Below are 10,693 nucleotides of genomic sequence, written 5' to 3' on the forward strand. Positions count from 1 at the left end.
TTTCAATGTCATCCTACTTTCATAGTCATGACATTCCCCCCCCCCCCCCACCCCCCCTCCTCGAAGTATTCCTCGCGGGCCGGAATTGTCATGAAGGTTAGCCAAATGGGCAATCGAACTTAGTAAATTCGATACAACTTACCAACCCCGGAATGCCATAAAGTCATAAGTCTTAACTGATTTTATAGCTGATTTTAGTTCAAAAATATCGTTAGAGGTTGAGAAAGAAGCCATTGTCGCTTCGGGATCATCCTCTGAGATTTGGACCCTATATACAAATGGGTCATCGAATGAAAATGGTTCGGGATTAGGCGTAATTCTCAAGGTTCCGACCGGAGGAATTTTACACCAAGCCATAAAATGTGCAAAAAGAACTAACAATGAGGCCGAGTTTGAGACCGTTATTGCAGGTTTAAAATTGGCCCGGGACTATGGAGCGGATAACATCAAGTTATTTTGTGAATCTCAGTTAGTTGTTAACCAAGTTAATAGGACTTTTAATATAAAAGAACCTCGAATGCAGAAATTTCAGACCTAAATATCTGAACTTTCGTCGAGATTCAAAGAATGGGTACTGTTCATGCCTTACATACTAAGCACATTGTTCGTACTGACGTACCTTCTTGTGGACGCTGCGTTCATGCCCGCAGGTATAGATAGACGAGATGAGGATCTTTCATCGTAGGCTACCTTCAGGTACTGGTCTTAAGTGGTGGCTCCACTTCTTCCTGGAGCACTGTCAAGTCTGGGTCTATATATATATATATATATATATATATATATATATATATATATAACTTGTGTTAAGGGTATGTCGGGGGCCCTGTCCCGACTTGTATACTTCAGTCATGTTCATAGAGGCTTTGCAGACAGTTCCTGTGTACAGCTTAGTTATATTATGTCGGTTGTTATGTTGGCGTCATGGGTCCATTGTACATATATTTATGCATGATATTATGTTCATATTTAGCCTTTAGCCTTATTTTTACCATTCGAGACATGAAGGATACGAGTTATAAGTTGGTTCGCTCGGTTCCCATAAAGTGCCGGGTGCCAGTCACGCCTTACCAAGGGTGGGGTGTGACAGTTTCGAGAATGGCTAGGTTAACAACATTTTGCTTTTCCACAGCATGGGCATCTTCCAATCGCTTGGCCTTCTGCTTATATTTATCTTTCTGGTACATGAGTTGCCTCCCGCGATCCTGCAGATCCTCGATTTTTCGCATAACTTTTGTAATGAATCTATCTTTCTTCTTTAGTGAAGCTTTCATTTCGAGATCTTTCTCAGTATAATTCTTCTCAATAGCAGCTATGTCTCTCTTACTTTGATTCAAATCAATCAGAGCTCCAGTAAGATCTCCGGAATCTTGAATGCTTTTCACTTGTAATGATTTGAATTTGACATCAAGCTCGTCGAATTCGACATTTCGGGAAGATAATCTATCTCGGAGATTCCGAATTTCATCGCTTGCTTTCTCAAATTTTGTCTCCGCTTGCATAAGTTTCACTCTCAAATTGCTGATGGCCATATCCTTCTCGAAGATTCCTCCTTTCAATTTTGGAAGATCAGATATTTGATCTTGAAGGCGCTTCAATTCCGCTTTGTATGCATTGACTTCAGCTTTAGCTTCCTTTAACTCCTCATCGGAGCAAATTTGCTTTGCTTTTAAAGTTGACAATTCTTGAGTTAGAGCGACACTGTCCTCATTGAGCTTGTCAATATGTTTGGATTCACCCTCAGAACGTTCAAGACTTCCCGCCAAGTAAGTCTGAGCATGCGAGCAAATTATAAAAAGTTATAACTCATGAGAAAAATCTAGTGGAAGAAAATCTACAGAAAGATGAAAATAAATATACCTGGATCATAAGCCCAAAAGCAGTCATGTTCATCTGATATGTAGGCATATCCTTTAGAACGACATGTTCTTTTGTTCCTATGAAACTATTGGCAAAGGTGCTCATCACATGAGGATTAGCCAATAAATTTGCCTCATCAGACAAATTGAAAGATCGAGTGTGATTAACAGGAAGAGGGACAAAAGACTGCATCCACTTAATTGCGAGATCATCAGCCCGAAGAGCTTCACCACCAGGGTCAACTTCATGTGAATGGTTATCTTTTTGAACAAGTCTTTTTTCTTCTGCATGGTTAGAAGATCGACCTGAAGTAATAGCAGTAGTGTACGGGAAGGTGCTAGCTTTGGAGGAGCCAGCAGCCTCTTCCCGAGTAGCGTCAATTTTGGAAGCATCAGCGATCTCCACCCTCTCAAGGATATTAACGGCGCTTTTGCTTTGGGAAAATATCTCGGATGGTGCCTCATCATCAATATTCACCACCTCATGGAAAGTGGCCGATGGATCCTTTTCCTGAGAAGGAACTTCAGGAATGCCAGTTAACTCCTCAGACTTCTTCATCGAAGAGTCCTCTGAGACATTTGTCACATCAGTAAAAGAAAGGTTAGTTCTTCTTCCTTTCCTCAAAATTAAAGGTGACTCTTCCTCGGAATCGCATTTTCGGAGCCGGTGGCGTACCCTCCGATCTTTCTCACGGAAGGGCCAGAAGAAAATTGCTTCTTCAATCTCCTCTTTTTAAGGGTAGGTTTATTAACATTCTTTGAACCTTTCACCTCTACGCTCAGCCTCTTTTTAATAATAGAACAAATATTATCTAATGCCGAGTCGTTATCATTTGGAAGAATCAAGGCCTTTGACGATGTCCTCCTTTTATTGGAATGGCCTGACAAAATGAGGACAATAAAGATAATTGTAATCAGAAAAAGAAGATTAATAAGAGTGAATACCTTTATTCTTTCCGGAGCTATCCAAAGAACGAATGCCCCGTTGAAACCATTGATTCCCAAGTTCTAACATTTGCCGAAAATCGAATTATTGTTTTTGTAAATACATGAATATTCCCTGGAATATTCAGCTCGGGATTGGAAGCTCTTGCATTCCATTTTTTCGGAAAGGTCATTGGATCACTACTCACTAATTTTCGAGTAGGAATAAACACAAATTCTTTAAACCATAAACGATCATGGCTATCCTCAGGATCATCAAACAACTTATTTAGGCCCCAGGCCCTGAACATTATCATAGAACCCCTTATAAAACGAAGGGTGTTCAGATATAAAATATGATCTAAAGTAAGCTGAATGTTGGCAATTCGAGCAACATGTTGATATAATTGAATCAAGCGCCAAACTCCGAGGGTGAGTTGCGCTACACAAATTTGAAGACGACGGCATAATTGATCGATCAACGGAGTTAACGACAAATTAAACCCGATGGTGAAGGGGTAAAGGTACACTGCAGAGAACCTAGGCAAATGAGAAGTGGCAGGTCGATCTAGTTCAGGAACAATAATCTTCACGAAGTGATCCTTCCAATTACATCTTTCGACTACAGAAGGAACAAGGTTTTCGGTAATATTGGACATAATCCCAAAAACCTTAGCCATTCTCTCCACATCAATTTCATCTTCATTCGTAATCTTTAAATCGGTAGTATGAGTAGGGTTTTTGGGGAGCACACTATCAACAGAGGGAAGATCTACCATTTCGATTTCATCATCACCGGCATCAGAAGTTACTGAAGATGAAGGCCTAGTGATAAGTTGGTATTTTACCAACTTATCTCTTCTTTAATCTTATATTTTTGCTATGTTTAATTGAGAAAATAATGTATTTAATATCGTTTACATCTATTTTATAGGTTTTATGTGATTTAGAAGTGATCGGAAGAAATCAAGTGAAAATAAAGTCAAAAAGAGGCCAAATTGGACAAAAAAAGCTGTCCGCTTTTGCAAAAGCTGTCAAAACTGGACAGTTTTGCAAAAATGGGACAGATTTGCAAAAAATGAAAATCGGGACCTGCTTTGGTCTAATTTTAAGTGGGAATATTTTGGGACTACAAAAGAAAGCTTAAAGACATTATTTCTCATCTTTGGCATTTCAACATAAGTCTTGGAGAGCTTCGGAGAGCCAGGGTTTCATCCTCACACTTTGGAAGAGATGATTTGGAGGCACCCAATGAGAAATTCTTTACCTATTTCTTCATCTCTTGCTATTTATTGAATATTTATGTGTGTAGTATTTCATTTCAATACTTGAACCTTATTTATGGAAGTATACATTGTTTAAGTTTGGATTGAATCTTTTGTTTTGCTTATGTGTTGAATGATTTTATAATTAATAGAAGTGAGTTAATGTTGTTTTAATTATTCTTCTTCTTTAATGTTTCTTAAGGAATTGCTAACTTGTGACTCGTCCATTTATTTCGGTTTAAACTTGGAAGAGGCAAACTCGAGATTGGGAAAGAATAATTAACAAGAATTTGGGGCGTTAACCCTCATCTAATGAAAATCAATCTAGGGATAGGCGACACCACTTGTAGCCATATTCGGGTGTTCTTAATGTTCCTAATTGCTTTAGGGATATTCAATTAGGTAGTCTAGTTAGTCTTCGGAAGAAGCTAATTTACAGTTATTATCCGAGGCTAAGTAATATAAACTCACCATTATTTGTAAATCATGAAATACATTGGATCGTTACTTGAGCTTAGTTTCCTTTGTATCCATTGATCATTTTACTTGCTTTCTAGATTAGTTTTAGCTTTGTTAGTTTTTAAATCAAAAACCAATATATTATCAAGTGTTTGGCTTAGCTTAGGAAGCGATAATTCCTTACTTGTTTAAATCACCTAGTATATTGCTCCCTGTGGGATCGACCCCGACTCATAGTTGGGTAAATTATATTGTGACGACTGTGTACACTTTCTCTTTGAGGAGTGGATTTGGATGTTATCAGAAACAACAGCAGCGGTAATAGCGTCGCTCATAAATTTTTTAAGAGGCAATCTGTTCTTATGTTTTCCAACGCCCACATTGGAAGGGAAAGCATCAACAATGACGATCTTTTCTGGTAAAATATTTTGAGAAGATGAAGGAGAATACACTGTTGAAAATCAAAAAAGTCAAGGAAATCGAAGAAGTTGAAGAAGAAGTAGCAAAGATATTCAAAAAAAATTGAAGCGTGAATTGGAAACAAAAAATGAGAGGGTAAAAATCTCACTTTATAGGGGAGTCATTATTGCATTGGGAATCGGCGAGAAAATGAAGGGCACGGTAACGGCCACGTGCCCCACGTCTGACTTTATCATTAATGCGAGTCTTTTCAACTTCTGCGGTTATGCCACGTACCCATCACGTTAGTGGGCCACGATCTAACGTCAGTTACAACGTTTCCTATTCGACAATGAAATGATTCAAATGTCTAATCAAGGAAAGATTGATGAAAATCGGTGAGGCAATTCCTCAGGAACATCTTTGTGATGAACCCGAAAAATTGAGGGACTATCTGTATGGGTAAAAATCGCGCCTAACACGTGGACCAACATGTGACTGACACGTGTCAGTTAAAACAATGGCATAGAAAGATCTAATGGTAATGCCGAGCATAGCATTTACGAAGAGGTAGCTGATATTGACGGCATGGTCAATGAAGAGAACATCAATGGGAACATCATCCTAGACACGCTTGATTACGTATTAAATAGAGTTAATGCAAAGAATAGCGAAACTAAGCCGATGTACCGAATCAAGGAATTAAATGACAATCATTAATGTAGCAATTAATGATTGCCGTTACATACACACAACGGGAAAGAAACCAGCTAGGACTAGATACCTATAAATAGTACTTTCACTTGTATATCTAGGCGTCGAATACTTACGGAAAAAGACGTTATTATTGATTACTTTATGCTTATTATTATTATTATTATTATTATTATTATTATTATTATTATTATTATTATTATTATTCCGATTCTCTTATCATCAAGCTCTTGTTCATTCTAATCAAAGGAGAAATCCATTACTACTATTCATCACAATTGGCATAAGTTTACTTTTCCCGTATTTACTTATTCTTTATCAACTTTTAATAATTTGCTGTGTTAATTCAACCACTTTTATCAAATTACTATCAACTGTGGTTAACCTTATTTAACTTTTTAACTATTTGGGCAAAGTACAATTTTTGACTCAAACAGACACCGAACTGATGAACATTTATGTGTGTATCTGAATTCTGAAACGATGAGGACCAACTACTGTTTCAATAAATGTTGTAGAGGACCACACGTTTGGGTTGCCAGTACTGCTCCAGCGGCATGCAATGAAAACCTTGTAGACTTAACTTGCCTCTTTTGAGTATATGGATAATAGGATGGTAATTTATTATTATTATTATTCTATAAAATTGTTAAATGTACTACAAGCAAATTGCAAGTTAGAAATTAGAAATTAAAAATTAAAAATAAACATGCAATTGTACAACTTGTGTAAGAAATTTCAAAGTTCTATTTAATAAACTTAAAGACTTTAGTCTTGAATATAGTTTAACAAGTGTCTTACTTGTAGACTGTAGTCGTGTATCATACTATCACCATTTTAAAAATCTTTTAGTGCTTAAATATTTAAATTAATAGCATTAACTAAAAAAATCTCACTAAGAACCCATTCGTGTCGGTCCCGTTAAAGTAGTGGGATCAGACGGGCCTAGCATTTTGTCCCCCCAAATCCAATCTCATCACACTTAAGGATCGGTCCCCCTAAGCCCCCACTTCCCATCCTTGTCCCGTCCAGTACCACTAAAATCGTCCCATTGGACCACCCTATGGTCTATTTATAGCGTCCAAACAAACAAGTGTCGCCAGCTTTCCCTTTATATAGCAGCACATGGATTTTCCACGACTCTACTATTTGACTTCATTTCCTTTCGTCCTGTATTTCAGTCTCAATCAAAAGGTTGCTTCTTTGTTTTCCTCTCCATCTCTCTTTTGTATGCTCCAATTTCTCATTCAGTTCTTAGAAAAGTAGGGAAATAAAAATTCCTCTATCCTTCCCAATTTATATGACACTTTTTCTTTTAGTCAGTTAAAAAAAGAATGATATTTTTCTGTATGCAGTAACAATTTACATTTTTCTATATGTAGTAACAATTTAACTTTAAATTTATTTTTTTACCTTTAATGAAATGATTTCTAGTCACACAAATTTCTGTGATTTGCTTTGTACCACAAGTTTCAAAAGCCTTTATTTGTTTTTTAAACTTTGTGCCCAATCAAATACCCTCGTAAAAATGGTAAGAGGGAGTACTTTTAAATGTTTCACAATATTTTATAGGCGGAAAAATTTGTTTTATTTTCATATACTATTATTTTTTATCATTTTCACTTCTTGAACTAGATTTTTGAGATTGAGTTAGCCCGAATTCTATTTCAGATTGATTATTATCTCCTTTTGTTATATTTTAGATCACATTTTTTTTTTTAAATCCGCTTAAAAAACGAATTAGACTTTTCTTATTTGCAAACTTTTTAACTTTAAAATGTTTATTATGCTAATATCATGATATGCTTAAGATTCTAAGAATAAATTTAGTATATACTAAACTAAGTCAGTCTTTCTTTTTTAATTAACTATTGTGCCTAATCAAACACACGTCCTATAAATAAAGCATAACGAGTATCTTTTGAACTTCTATCTCGTCAACCTTACTCTTTCAACATTGTTATTGCAGTTTGTAACTTTGAAGCCTAAGTTTAGACATGAAAATAACAGTGATTAAATACACACCTATTGATTGGAAACCTTCTGCCAATGCCACTAGATTATAAGTCTTGATACTTATTTTTTTCTTAAAATACATTTTTCGTTTCTCTGTTTTTTTTAACCCTCACCTCCACATGAAATAAAGACAAGTTTGAGAAATCTACTAATTTTACTTTAATTTCGTAGGAGTTGAATAAGTTAACGAGCCGTATAAGTAATTTTTAAATTATTAGGTCAATTTATCTGTTGTAACATGTAACACGTCTTATTTTCAAGATTAAAAATCTTAAGTTTACCCATTAATGTCATCCTTTGAGTGACCTGATAGTGTAGTTAAACGCTCCAGTGTCTCATTAAGTTCCTGAACAATAGGGAAGTTATAATGATTAAATTTTTTCTTTTTTGCTTCTGTCATATGATAAGCCTTCTCTTTTAATCTAACTTATTTGTTATTGCAGATATAATCTTGAAGAAGCCTAAGTGATAAAAATGAAGGTAGCAGTAGTGGGGGCTGGAATAAGTGGACTTGTTTCTGCATATGAATTGGCAAAAGCTGGTGTGCAAGTTGTGATCCATGAGAAGGAACATTATCTTGGTGGACATGCTAAGACTGTCACAACTAATGGCGTGGATCTTGACCTTGGTTTTATGGTCTTAAATCGGGCAAGTACATTTGTGTTTTAATTTATGTAACAAATTTGAATAGATATAAAGTTTAAGAAATAAAAAAATTGAATTTCTTATGTTAAACATGTCACAACATTTGTGTGACTTTAAAAAATTGTTATTAAAAATAAAATGAGAATTTTAAACTAACTTATTTTTAAAATTTAGAAAGATATCATTCTTTTTTAACCGACTAAAAAAGAAATGTTATCACGTAAATTGAAATGGAGCTAGGGAATAGTCTATGTTTTTATGTTCACTTTGCTATAGCCGGCTACTAGTACTCTAGTAGAATAGTGTGTGTAATAGGTGAACTTTCCATATATCTCCCTTTTGAATCATTTTATGTGATTCTATTTTATCCCATTTAAATGGTAAAGGGCCATCCATATATGAAGGTCTCCACTCTCCAGCGTGGCAAATTGCAAGGCAGCCGACACAGTAGTAGTGCCAAAAAAAAAAGTTAAAAAAAAAAAAAAAAAAAAGGCGTAGACTGCAAAAGAACATTTTAGGTGAAATAGCCAAGACAAAATGTTGATGGTTTAAAAAATTGGGACAGGACAGCAATACTGTAGCAATTCTATATGACCCCTAGTAGCTGGAGGGCAAACCTCAGACACTTTAATCTCTAAAATGTAACAATCCATGACCTCGAAAGACAGTACTTCCGTCTGAAACTGATCTTAGGCAAATTTCATATTGAAGTTAGGGCCAAACAAAAAAAGGCGGGTTCAAAAATTTAACTCACGAGGTTCTTTATACTATAAAGCTCAACGAAATAAACCGGGGTGCTTAAAAGTTTAGTCTGTTGCATATTGATGTGTCAAAGAAGAAAGCTTAAAAGGTACATGATCACCGTTAAACTCAATTTTGATTTATTGTAAGTATAGAAACTAAATAGACCGGTTACTTCACTGTTTATGGGAAAAATTAAGAGTTAATGGTCAAAATGTCACACCCCAGGTGGGCAGGCACTTAATGCCTTACGTACGTGAGTGACCTATCCCGTAAAACTGGTAAACTTACCACATTTGCAACACCTACAATCAGAAAATCCCAAACATACACGTATCAACACACGGACCTGCAAGGCCTCAACCAACACAGACATCTGTCTAGCATATGGTAACTGACCACAGGTACACACACGTCTACAAAAGCCTCTAAGAACATGTGACAGACATAACATAGTCGGGACAGGGCCCCGACCTACCCGTAAAACCATGTACATCACAAAATCAAATAACCTTTAGACTCGGTTGCACTCCGGATGAAATGGAGTCTCACCAATCAACTGCTGGAACTGAGAGTATCTATTCCAAGGGTCCGCCAAACTGACTACCTGAACCTGCAACATGAAATGCAGCGTCCCCGACAAAAGGGACGTCAGTACGAAATAATGTACCGAGTATGTAAGGTAAAAAAATAATCATAAAGGAGTACTGTAATCAAATGAAAGAAATGCTGATGTGATGACAGGATAAAACATGTGTCAAGATCACCTGGAAATCGAAGATCACATCATACAACAAGTCTGTAATGTCATATATCCTAGTCTTACCAATCAGGACACGTGGTATTTCTCTGTAGCTTTGCCTTGCTGGACTTTCTGTAACAACATCTCACAGCTCATAACAGGTCTAACCTATCATACACAAGTCACGTGAGCATATAAACTGCAATGCTAACTAGTCGTATTGTCTCGTACATATGTGCTAGCTACTAGGGCTGGGCATAAACACCGAAAATCGAAAAATCGGACCGAACCGAATTAATTCAATTTTTTGGTGTTTCGGTTCCGGGTCAACGGTTCTTCAGTATTTCGGTTTGACCGAAGTTTTTTTTTTTTTTTTTGAAGATTTACTACATGAATACAATTTTTTTTACAACACTCAATCCACTCTCTCAGGCCCAAATTAATGTATCCAAGCCCATTCCTATAGAGTATAGACCCACCCTAATTTCATTCACTTAACCTGAGCCCTAACTTCATTTCCTCGCTTCCTCAGTTCCTCTCCTCTGTCCTCAGTTTAATGAACTGATGAATTGCAGTCAGTTTAATGATCAGCTTGACATTCATAATACAAAAGATTACATCACGAGTTCAAATTTTCCAATATTCATTCTTAAATGTGATGTTTGTCCCGAATATAGCTAATATTGGCGCATCTTCAGTTGTTTGGTTTATGTATATCAGAAGTTCAGAACCTTTAGTAACTGTTCTTCATGTTGGCCTTTGATAGGCTCTGTTCATGATCCATTTTCTTGTTGCTTCTTAGCTACTTAATATTATTTTCTGTATGATATCAACTTCTATGTCCTCTTATGTGTTTTAAGTTAGGTAACAAAACAATGTGGTATTGGAAGTTAACATAGAATTCAATATTTTGGTGATGATGTTTTCTTATC

This window comes from Lycium ferocissimum, chromosome 1 (assembly GCF_029784015.1).
Source record: "Lycium ferocissimum isolate CSIRO_LF1 chromosome 1, AGI_CSIRO_Lferr_CH_V1, whole genome shotgun sequence".
NCBI classification, from domain to species: domain Eukaryota; kingdom Viridiplantae; phylum Streptophyta; class Magnoliopsida; order Solanales; family Solanaceae; genus Lycium; species Lycium ferocissimum.